Raw genomic sequence first — 12,582 nt, 5'->3', positions numbered from 1 at the left:
ATGGACACTTGCAGCTGCATAAATGCAATACGCAGATTCTTTGCAATAAGAGGCCAAGCCAAGCAAATGCAGTCAGACAGGGGCACCAACTTCATCGCAGCAAGCGTGGAGCTTGGCATGGCACAACCAAACAACAACCCTCCCGACATTGTCAACCATCTTCACGCCAATGGTTGCACATGGGAGTTCAACCCCCCACATGCTTCCCACATGGGAGGCGTCTGGGAAAGGATGATTGGGGTAACTCGTCGAATATTGGATTCTATGCTCTAGCAGAACAAGCACACCCATCTGACACATGAGGTGCTTTGTACCCTAATGGCTGAGGTATCATCTATAATCAATGCAAGGCCCTTGGTCCCTATCTCAACTGACCCTTCCTCACCATTCATACTCTGTCCTGCAATGATACTGACCCAAAAGCAGGGCATTCCTTCTCCACCAGGAGACCTTTGTGGAAAAGACTTGCTCAAAAACCAATGGAAACAAGTGCAAGCACTTGCCAATGGTTTCTGGAGTCGCTGGAGAAACGAATATCTCAACACCCTCCATTCAAGGCGCAAGTGGCATGGAACACACCGCAACCTTCAGTCAGGCAACATTGTGTTGTTGAAACACAATCAAGCACCCAGAAACGAATGGACAATGGCTATTGTCACGGCGACCTTTCCAAGCCGTGATGGGAAGGTCAGAAAGGTCGAAGTGAGGACATCTTCCCAGGGAGTCTCAAAGACTTACCTGCGTCCCATTTCAGATGTTGTTGTGCTCTTAGAAAAGGAAATGACTCATAAAAAGTAGTGGTGGCATCAGTAATGCCAGGCGGGGAGTGTTCTGTCCCAAGTAAAAGATTAAAAATGATTCATAATAATTTAGTGATAAAAATGTCATATTTCATCTGTGGTCATTGATGTTAAAAAAGAGAGTCATTTAGTTAAAAATATTTTCTATTAAGTCAGCATTAGTTTTTCTGTATCTTATTTTGAAGGTGTAATCTGTGTTCACAATGCATTGTGGGAAGCAGAAGCTACAGTCAGTTGGGAAAAAACGTTGTACAGAAAGCCTGCTTATCCGTGTTTAAACTTCATCTCCTGTGCCCTGAATCTTTATATACACCATCGAAAGCAATGACTGTAAGTTCATTACATGTTCTGGTTGATTTATATGTTCATAACAGCTGATTTAGAGATCGTTTTGTGAATGTGTTTGTTCCAGGAATTAGCCTTATCCCAGAAACAGCTTTTGCTTAGAGCATGGTCTATTAACATTGCAATGATGCTAGCGGCCTAATTTGCATATCAGAGGATTGTTCAAACTACTGTTTTCATTACTTAGCAGCTAAGACTAACTTTGAAACATGTTTTATATTAATAGATATTTCTTTTTATGCATTTATTTCACATGTTAAAGAGCTAAATGATATTTTATTTCTGGTTTATTTTCAGTTTCACTCAGCACTTTCATCGAGCTATTCAAGCCACAATTGTAAAAGATTGTAAGCTGTCGAGAAGACCGTAATAAAGGAGTAAGACGCTCAGTTTCCTGGCTCATGAAAAATGAGTTTGGCTTGCTGTTGACCTGCGTTAACATCCACGGTGTATCCAACACGTAGCGATAACAGTACACTTTTCTTTCTTTCCCTGTTTGGTTTTGTTTTGAGGCTGCTGTTCCAGACCACACTCCACACTAGTTGGTGGCGGTAATGGACCATTGGTTGTTTGCCAACTGCCATTAAAACTCCAAAAGAAGAAGAAGAAGAACATGAATTTTGAGCCCCAAGCACGTTATTTCTGCTGTCTGTGGTGTCTACTAAGGATCTAAAGTGAGTATTGATAATATATTCTATCTTTTCTTAGTTAATCTGTAAGTTAAGCCACTTTTTAAGTTGGTTTTAACCAGACGTTAGCTCACTAGCTAGCTGCTAAGCAAGTCATCGTGCTAGCCTCAGGACAATGGTCTATTGTTCCAGAGAGACGTATTAAAAACTCATCTTAACATATTCATTTTTAATTCCATGTTACTTGGACGAGGTCCTGCCTGCTCCTTGTGCAGTGAAAAAAATGGATTATATGATGTAACTCTGACTGAATAATTATCTAATTGATTATGTTTGTGTAATGATCTGAAGTTTGATATTTTTATACACTGTAATTAGATCTAAGTATTATAATCAGAAGGGTTGTTTTTATCATCAGGGAGTTTACTTAAACACTCTGTATTGATTGAGAGACAAGAAAAGAGAGAGTTGGGATCGTTTAAGAATCTTTAATTTCTATAATTATAAATTCTTACAATCTACCAGGACTATCTCAATGATGGATGCATATGGATTTGGATGTTTCGTGTTGGTGTGTGTGTGTGTGTGTTGTTCAGAATCTCTAGGCTGACGTAGCGAATCTGGTTGTTATGACTAGGCTACCACGAGGCTTCAGACGCTGATGACATGAGCCGCCATTTTGTGCCGTGACCACGTACCTATGGAGTCTCCCGTGTAGATCAGGAAATGCCAGGTCCTCGGACCTCGGATGTACCGGAGCTGGTGAAACAGCGGTCGCAGCACTACAAAGCCCGTCTGTGGGTCAGCTCCGGTAGCAGTCGGCAGGCGTCAGCAAGTTCACTCTTATTTTGAAGGAACGTCGTCTAGTTGTTCAAACGACGGAAATTTCCAGCTTGACAGTTCTCAGCTTAAAGTAGAAAGTACAGCTGGCCAGCCTGTAACTTTCTTAATGATGACGATGGAAATCCTTAGGACCTCCAGATGAACGGAACTGAGGTTAGCATGGAAATGAGTATAAAATGGCGTTGCCTTGTTTTATATCCCCTAATTGTTTACCAATCTTAGTAAACCAGATTGGACAGATTAAGTAAACATCCCAGATTCTCTCTACGACAGACGAAAGTTCTGATTGGTTGAAAACAATGTGTCATGCGTTTCCATGGTAATGTAGATCAGTCTGTCTGGTGCAGTCCTGTTTATTCATTAAACACATAACTCATGACATTTTTATTTCACAGATCATTCACCTGATTATTAATGATCAACATATGCTTATCACAAATAAAGTACTTTGATTAATTAATGAAAAGCGTTCTTCTTCTCTTCCTCTGTCTCTTCTCCTGGAATGTAAACATACTGAACCAAGCGTCCGACCTTGGCGATGTTACTGTGTGAAGGGGCAGCTGTTAAGGGCAGACAATTATAATATTCATAACGCTACATTTGATAAACAAATTTCTTACCAGTATACAGATCTGCCATTTGTTTGTCAGAACAGGACAAATCAGATTCAATGTGCTTTCTGTCACATGCTCTGTATTATCCATCAAAATAATGTTATCCAGGACAGATGATCAGTGAGTTAAATACATGCATTTAATTATTTGATTTTTACATAAAATCTATATTTTTGTCTAAAAGCTATTTCTTTTGTTGTTGTTTTTTCTTTCTCTTTAGATTGAAAACTACTGCATTGCATCACAGTGGAAGTGCTACATGGCCACATGCATCAACTGCAGCTGGTGAGCTAAGACACACCATATTGTACACAAAGTACACTGCAGACAAGGGATGTAAGAAAATATCAATATGGCAGTATATCGTGATATATTTTCCCAGGGATATTGTATCGATGTTCTCAAACTGTGTCTCTAAAATATCGATATGGCAATATATCGTGATATTTTTTCCTGAGATATTACATCCATTTTCAAAAGCAGTGTGTCTAATTTTTGGAAGAATTTACATGCAAACATTTGTATATTTTCTTTGTTTTTGGTGCACATTAAATGTCGACCGCTAGTTGGCAGCAGTGTGCATTGGGTTTTGTTTCCACCATTGAAATTTAAATCCTGCTATTATGGTTCAGATAACTCATGTTATACATGTTAAGTATCAGTTTGGACTGTTTATTGAATATTCCTACTAGAGCCCTGCACAGGCCTAAAATCTGAGCCCGTGTCCGGCCCGGCCCAAGGGGTTGCAGCCCCAGCCCGACCCGGCCCGAAAAGGTTTTCAGGATTCTCTGGCCCAGCCCGAGCCCGACTTTTTTTTAACCAACTAAATGAAAACAAAGTGCGTCAATCCTGATCAATGTGTTAAAAGACGTGCAGGATCCGATCAATTTGTTTTTCCCTCATTTACCGTCACGGAGATGACGGCGCACTGGCTCTGGTGTTAATCAAGTTAAATTTTATCTCTTTCCAACAATTTTTACAAGAAAACAGAACAGTCAAAAGCAGGGCTTGTGTTGTGCTGACCAGATAGTTCCCGTATTTGACCGTTTATTTTGACGGAGAAAGAATAGAAAGAATTACCCCGACGCATGCAGACGAACTGACATTTTATTCGTTACGCACATTGCAGATGTAGCTAAAAGATTCCCATCTGAACATCTGAGCTGCTCAGCGCAGCTCGCTGTCAGCGCATAGGTGCACAGCGAGCTGAAGTTGTGGAGATTGGCTTGGAGCGCATCGCAGAATCAGAGCGCATGCGGGAAGGTTCCTCCCACTGAAGCGAGTGTTTTCCAAACCCTGTCTCTCAGAGAGACTTGTCACTTAGAAAATGTTCCCTGATTATGAAACTTTGGCTGAATAGTGCTTGTTCCTGTCTCCAATTTGGCGACGCATCCATGAGCCGTCTGAGGAGAAGCCCAGAATTTGACATCTTCAGCTCAGAATGCGCCGATATGATTACGCACAAGCGTGACCCGTCAACCCGGTCTCACAGTATGACTGGGTTGGACCTGTTCAGGTTTACGCAGACAATCTTTACATAGAATTTACTTACAGATATAAAATTAATTCAGTAAAATATAATGCATTTTATTTAAATATCCATTCATTATTTTACAAGCACAGAGAGCCGCATCAGATGGATGGAAGAGCCGCGGGTTGTGACATGTTTTCTCCAGGTTCAGAGAGGATGCAAACTCAATACATCTCTTTTATGGTGAGGTAATAATTTCTCAGAGTTTTGCGGTTGCGGGCGGGAGTAGACATGCATGCTGCAGGTGCGGGCGGGAGTGTAACACACACGTTGCGGTTGCAGGCGGTAATGGTCAGAAATTCAGCGGGAGAGGGATGAAGAAAACAGTCCCGCGCAGGGCTCTACTGCTGCGTTTGTGTTTCAATTTTTTTTATGAATTCGATTAAAAATAAAGGCGCCCGGCCCGTGTCCGAGGTAATTGCACAGTCGTTGGCCCGAAGCCCGGCCCAAGGGCCTAGGGCTTCAGTGCAGGGCTTTAATTCCTACAATAAATTCAGTCAAAAATACACATCCCTACTGCAGACCAATCCCACCTCATGTATTTCATATGCTATATAATAAAACCACAGTGATGGTTATGGATAAATATCTGTACTAATGGTAATCGTTTTCCTTTGTTTCCAGATGACAAGCATACGGACCTATTGTTCGAGTCGGTGGATGCTCTACCATATCAGGAGTCCTACTAAGTACCTGTGCCTGAACCTTTCTGTGTCTAGTTCAAAAGACCTGAAAGACCTGCAGGCACAGGTTAAAATTTAAAAATAATCTGTAAGGTGAGCAACACAACAGAATATAAATCTTTATTATTATTATTGTACGCTGTACAGCTAGAGTAAACTTGCATGCTCAGAAGCCACGTATGATTACATCGCCTACAGGTTGCCTGATGCTAAACTTCAGGCAGCTGCGTGTGACTGTACTCCCGTGGAGCAACCGCCTGTTGGAGGAGTCGTTGTGTTGCTGTCAGGAGTTTGGGTCGGAGTCCTGGGTTTGTGTTCCTTTTAATCTCTTCCTTAGCCTTGCTAGTCACCATCGCAGAGCACCATTGAGAGGCTTACCTGAAAACTTCTCATGGGGCAGGCACATCCTCACACACCTGTAACCCCATCCTTGAATAAAAGCTGGTAGCTGGTCACTCATCAGAGTGTTTAACCCATATCTAGCCCACGACTCTGCCGTTTTTCAAACTTACGTTCTCATTTTCTATGCAGATCTATGGAAATTCTTTCCTTGAAGCTCCTGATCACACAACCTAGCAGTCGGCCCACTACCTTCTGCTCACCCGCTTGCAACTCATGCTGTCATTCTCCCAGACTTCTGGTTGTTTCTCCACCATTCTGCTGTCTCCCGTCTGCGCTACAACTTCAGACCGTAAGTACGTAAACTTTTCCTTTTGTAAGTCATTCTTTAGTCATTACTAACACTCAATTTTACCTCAGGGCCTTCTGATCTTTAAACACTAAAACCTGTGGCTCCATCTCCGTGGCGTTTCTCAGTCTCTGTAAGCTACCTGCACAGTCTAAGAAAAACCTGACCTGTTGCCTCTGCTCTTCCTCGCAGAAGCTTCTGGTTCCTGATCTCCAGCAGTTACCTCTTCAGTCATCCGTCAAACATTTTAATAAACTGTTTTTAGCGCATTTGTCTCCTGAGTTTCTCTGCATGGTCAGGTTGTTGCAAAAATCATGACATTAGCAATTATTTTGCACCACTCTGTTAAACAGCTGATATTAATTTCAAGTGTATCTTTAAAAATACATTGAATGTCAACGTGAATGAAAGGCATCCATTCAGCTTTCAGTGTCTAATGTCATGGTCTGCGTCAGCCCCCTTCCTTTATGTGCCTCCTGGTGTCCTCCATCCCTCTCTAGATTCCCTCTTGTGTCCCTTTGTTCCCCAGCTTCTCTTGTGCTCTCTTAGCGCCCTCATGTGTCCTTGTATGCATCCCTGTTATGTATCTTTATGTTGTAGCCCTTTGGCGCCCTCTTGTGTCCTTTTTCTGTGTGTCAGTTTAGTGTTTGATATCTTTTTCACTAGTTCCTCCCAGGTCATCACCAGCCTCGTTGTCCTCCAGCTAGTTTGTGTGAGTCCTTCCCTCTGTCTTTAGGAAATTGTTGTTTAGTTTTGTGTTGAGGTATTTGCCATCCTCTGTTTCTGTTTTCCCCATTGAGTTGATTAGTGTCACCTGCCTTCCCTCCAGCAGCTCACCCCACACACCTGCTTCCTGTTTCCCTGATTGCTTCTCCCAGTGTATTTAAGCCCTGTCTGTCTCTGTGTTCTTGTTGGTCCATTAATGTTTGCTTGTTGTTCTTGTCAGCCTCATCTCGTTCCTGTTCCTAGCTTCTAGTGATTCCAGTGTTTTCCAGTGTTTCTAGTTCTCTGAAGTTTTTGATTACTCAGTTTAGATTTTTGGATTTTTTGGTTTGGGCTCCCTGCTTCTTGGACTACTCCTAATAAAGGATTTTATTTTCATCATCCACCTCCTGCCTCGTTCATCTGGTTTTCTGCATTTTTGGGTCCTAAAACATCCTACCACATCAAATCCTGACAGAATGGACCGACCAACACAGGACCCAGCGGGAACTCCAGGTACACAGATCTATTACGATGGTGATCCAGACCTTTGTGTGGAGTTCATTCGGACCTGTGCCCGTTGTTTGGACTTGAAATCCTCAGAGTTCGACAAGGTGTCGTATATGGTGCTTTGGTTGAGGGGTAAAGCCTTGCAGTGGGTTGCTGACCACTTCGACATAGAGGATCTTAGGGCGGTGTCGTTTTGGGACTTTGCTGCATTGCTCCTCCGCACTTTTGGCCCAGATCCTCCTCCACTAGTCGCTTATGCCACCTCAGCATCTCAGATGGGTCACACCGCCACACCCTCACCAGGTCCTGACAGCGCCACCACTTACTCTCCGGGGGGCTGTCATTCCTCCTCAGTTCCTGCCAGTGTCCTCTCCATACCTCAGCTGAGCCAAAAAAAACCACGCCGACGACGCCGCAACCGTCCTGCTCCAGTGGTGGTCCCGGTGGACGCATCTCCTCCTGCTCCAGTGGTGGTCCCGGTGGACGCATCGCCTCCTGCTCCAGCGGTGGTCCCGGTGGACGCATCGCCTCCTGCTCCAGCGGTGGTCCCGGTGGACGCATCGCCTCCTGCTCCAGCGGTGGTCCCGGTGGACGCATCGCCTCCTGCTCCAGCGGTGGTCCAAGGGGACGCATCGCACCCTGCCTCGGCAGAGGAGGATGCACGGGCTCCGGTCCAGCCCATCCATGGGGTCCCGGGTCAGAAGTCAACGCCCCTGGACCCGAAGTCGATGGTGGTCAACGGCCCTTCCTGTTCTGAAGTCGACGGCCCTTCCTGTTCTGAAGTCGACGGCCCTTCCTGTTCGGAAGTCGACGGCCCTTCCTGTTCGGAAGTCGACGGCCCTTCCTGTTCGGAAGCCGACGGCCCTTCCTGTTCGGAAGTCGACGGCCCTTCCTGTTCGGAAGTCGACGGCCCTTCCTGTTCGGAAGTCAACGGCCCTTCCTGTTCGGAAGTCGACGGCCCTTCCTGTTCGGAAGTCGACGGCCCTGATGACGACGTGTCCGAAGTCGACGGCCCTGATGACGACGTGTCCGAAGTCGACGGCCCTGATGACGACGTGTCCGAAGTCGACGGCCCTGATGACGACGTGTCCGAAGTCGACGGCCCTGATGACGACGTGGCCGAAGTCGACGGCCCTGATGACGACGTGGCCGAAGTCGACGGCCCTGATGACGACGTGGCCGAAGTCGACGGCCCTGATGACGACGTGGCCGAAGTCGACGGCCCTGATGACGACGTGTCCGAAGTCGACGGCCCTGATGACGACGTGTCCGAAGTCGACGGCCTTGATGACGACGTGTCCGAAGTCGACGGCCCTGATGACGACGTGGCCGAAGTCGACGGCCCTGATGACGACGTGGCCGAAGTCGACGGCCCTGATGACGACGTGGCCGAAGTCGACGGCCCTGATGACGACGTGGCCGAAGTCGACGGCCCTGATGACGACGTGGCCGAAGTCGACGGCCCTGATGACGACGTGGCCGAAGTCGACGGCCCTGATGACGACGTGGCCGAAGTCGACGGCCCTGATGACGACGTGGCCGAAGTCGTCGCCCCTCCTGATGACGACGTGGCCGAAGTCGTCGCCCCTCCTGATGACGACGTGGCCGAAGTCGTCGCCCCTCCTGATGACGACGTGGCCGAAGTCGTCGCCCCTCCTGATGACGACGTGGCCGAAGTCGTCGCCCCTCCTGATGACGACGTGGCCGAAGTCGTCGCCCCTCCTGATGACGACGTGGCCGAAGTCGTCGCCCCTCCTGATGACGACGTGGCCGAAGTCGTCGCCCCTCCTGATGTCGGCTCGTCTGACGACGTCGCCCCTCCTGATGTCGGCTCGTCTGACTACGTCGCCTCCCCTGATGTCGGCTCGTCTGACGACGTCGCCTCCCCTGATGTCGGCTCGTCTGACGACGTCGCCTCCCCTGATGTCGGCTCGTCTGACGACGTCGCCTCCCCTGATGTCGGCTCGTCTGACGACGTCGCCTCCCCTGATGTAGGCTCGTCTGACGACGTCGCCTCTGGTCTGAGGTCTCTTCTGTCTCCAGTTCCAGTGGTGATTCTGAAGGTCGCACCGGTCCAGCCTGTGTCCCCAGCCCAGCCTGCAGGGCTCCTCTACCGCAGGCGCCGCCCTCCAAGGAACTGTCGTCGCCTCCTCATCTGCCCCAGGTGCAGGCCCCCAAGGGTCCATCCTCGTCTCATCTGCCGCAGGGGCAGGCCTCCTGACTCTGCTGATCCCTGCCGCCTCTCCTGTGGTCCCTAAGTTCCTCTGGGCCCTCCCTCCGGGTCCCCCTCCTCCCGCCCTGCTCCTGGTTCCTGTGGGCGTCTGGGATCTGCCCTTTGAGGGGGGGGTACTTTCATGGTCTGCGTCAGCCCCCTTCCTTTATGTGCCTCCTGGTGTCCTCCATCCCTCTCTAGATTCCCTCTTGTGTCCCTTTGTTCCCCAGCTTCTCTTGTGCTCTCTTAGCGCCCTCATGTGTCCTTGTCTGCATCCCTGTTATGTATCTTTATGTTGTAGCCCTTTGGCGCCCTCTTGTGTCCTTTTTCTGTGTGTCAGTTTAGTGTCTGATATCTTTTTCACTAGTTCCTCCCAGGTCATCACCAGCCTCGTTGTCCTCCAGCTAGTTTGTGTGAGTCCTTCCCTCTGTCTTTAGGAAATTGTTGTTTAGTTTTGTGTTGAGGTATTTGCCATCCTCTGTTTCTGTTTTCCCCATTGAGTTGAATAGTGTCACCTGCCTTCCCTCCAGCAGCTCACCCCACACACCTGCTTCCTGTTTCCCTGATTGCTTCTCCCAGTGTATTTAAGCCCTGTCAGTCTCTGTGTTCTTGTCGGTCCATTAATGTTTGCTCGTTGTTCTTGTCAGCCTCGTCTCGTTCCTGTTCCTAGCTTCTAGTGATTCCAGTGTTTTCCAGTGTTTCTAGTTCTCTGAAGTTTTTGATTACTCAGTTTAGATTTTTGGATTTTTTGGTTTGGGCTCCCTGCTTCTTGGACTACTCCTAATAAAGGATTTTATTTTCATCATCCACCTCCTGCCTCGTTCATCTGGTTTTCTGCATTTTTGGGTCCTAAAACATTCTTCCACATCAAATCCTGACATCTAATGCAGGATTTTATGGACAAGCACCAAAACAGGAAATTTATAAATTGAGATTTATTTATTAAATCAGGTAAATCATAATAAAATACTAATGTTTAAAGTCCAGAGGAGGGAGAAAGGCTTTATAGCAGGGGTATTCAATTCTAGTCCTGGATGGCTTGTATTCAGCACGTTTTAGTTGTTTCCCTGCTCCAACACACTTGAATCAGTGGTTGAATTACCTGTGCAGCAGCTCTGCAGAAGCATGTTAATGTAGTGAACCCGAATAGGCTCTTTTAATTATGTAGAGTAATGGTTTATGCTCTTTTATGAAAGAGGAACCATCCTACATATTTTATAGTTTTAAGAAGACTCAAAGGTTGTTTTCATCGATAAACTGTCGATAATATCCGTGGGTCTGTGTTTCAGTTCAATGAAGAGACAAGTTGAAAGTTAAAATATTTAATTCTTCAAATTAAACTAATGACTTTGAAATGCCAAGCATAGGAAACAACAATCAACATTGGCAACGTTGTTGAACAATCTTTAACAGTTGATATTGTAAGCTTGCACAAATAGACCTGGTGTGGGATGTGCTGAAGGTTCAGTGTGATGTGATGTGATTATGGATGCGTGTGTGCGAAATGTAGTGAAAATTGAGAATAAGGTGAGATGAATGTGTGTGTGCAGCTCCCTTCCCCGTTGGCGTTGTTACAAGTCCTCCCTCTTTCGTTGTCCAACTCGAACTGAATCATAAGCCTGAAACTTACCAAAAGCCTTTCTCTTCTCAAAGCAAAACGTGTGCGTCAGAGCAAATGTGTTTTGGAGTTTACTGTGAGAGAGTGTGTGTGTGTGAAGGTCATTATAACATCTTCAAACATTATTTAATTAAGCATTGACTCATTAGTTATTATGATTACTCAAAACATAATAATCATTCATTTGATTAAAACACATTTATAATGAGCAAAGTGATAATGATTATTCTTTAACATCAAAATAAAGAAAAGGAAGTTTAAGACTTGTTATGTTATGACTAGCTTTTCCATGAGAACCCATCTTCTGGCACTGCAGGTTTTCAGATGTTATGGTTTCTCCCAGACTCGCTGGCGTTCAGGTCTTAATCTGTGGGTGAAAGTTCTCAGCGACCCAGCTCTTGACCCAGCCGAGCCAAGTATAACCTTTGTGACAGAAAACCCATATTTCCTCACGTTACATTAATTATCTGCTGACTGAAATCAGGTGTGTTGAAACAGAGTTAAAACTAAAACGTGCTGGATACCGGCCCCCAAGAACCAGAAGTAAATACCCTGCTTTATAGGCACAGAAAACTCTCATCATCCTGGAGACGGCATGAGGAGATGACGACATGAGTGTGCCCTCCCAGATCACACCAACACCACCTGACCACACGGAGGCATGTGTCTGTAAGAAAGAAAAACTGGTGATGTATGAGTTCTAAACTAAAGGTATGAACAAAATCAATTTTACAGTTGTTTAACCTGCTGAGCATTGGCTCCCCAAAGCTGCACAAAGGTGCAACTGGCTCAGAACCAGGGTGCTTCGTTTTGCAGGTGGTCACCACCTCCTGCTGACACTCGAGGATTACCTACAACAAAGGGAAAACTGATATTAATAAGGAAATAATTAAATCAGAGCTGAAAGTTTTTAATTTTCGTCTGACGTTTGAGATTGTGGGAAATAAATGTGGACATTATGATTTTCTATTGTGGGGTCAGTACCTTGGGCGTTTCTCTGTAGCAACATTTTGTCTGGGTGGCAATGAAGCAGAAAAGTCACCAGTTGAGGCAGAGTTAGACTATATTACTCCAGCTAAGCTACATGTAGCTAAACTAGACACTAGTCACCAGACTAGGTACTATAGATTTTATTAGATTTAATGAAGGCATCAGCTGTGACAGAAATTGGTGTGCGTTTATGTATGTGTTAGGTGTGACAGAAAAAGAAGAGGGTTCTAATTACTTCGATGCCAAACAAGCTTGTAAAATAAAAATGCTTATGGTGCATTACCTAGATCAGTGCTTCCCAACTACGTATCTCTAACCAGTACCTCACAAAATATACAATTTTGTTTTATTCATTGTTTACATTTAGTGTCCCACTTCCTCAAGTGCTTATGTGATATCGGTTTCACTTCAGAGATG

General features: G+C 45.8%; 1 long non-coding RNA gene across 2 annotated transcripts; it reads left to right on the top strand.

Annotated features, from left to right (window-relative positions):
* The first annotated feature begins 297 nt into the window (after positions 1-297).
* On the top strand, positions 298-5,534 carry LOC129159970 (uncharacterized). Of its 2 annotated transcripts, XR_011520581.1 has the most exons (5): positions 298-1,130; positions 1,443-1,522; positions 1,658-1,819; positions 3,452-3,516; positions 5,387-5,534. It is a non-coding gene; the product is annotated as an uncharacterized lncRNA (long non-coding RNA). The 2 variants fall into 2 exon arrangements; XR_011520580.1 differs by having other exon boundaries at positions 1,443-1,819.
* Positions 5,535-12,582: the final 7,048 nt, after the last annotated feature.

This window comes from Nothobranchius furzeri, chromosome 5 (assembly GCF_043380555.1).
Source record: "Nothobranchius furzeri strain GRZ-AD chromosome 5, NfurGRZ-RIMD1, whole genome shotgun sequence".
NCBI classification, from domain to species: Eukaryota; Metazoa; Chordata; class Actinopteri; order Cyprinodontiformes; family Nothobranchiidae; genus Nothobranchius; species Nothobranchius furzeri.
Note: the sequence above shows the minus strand (reverse complement) of the source record. Positions and strands in the feature narration are given on the sequence as shown.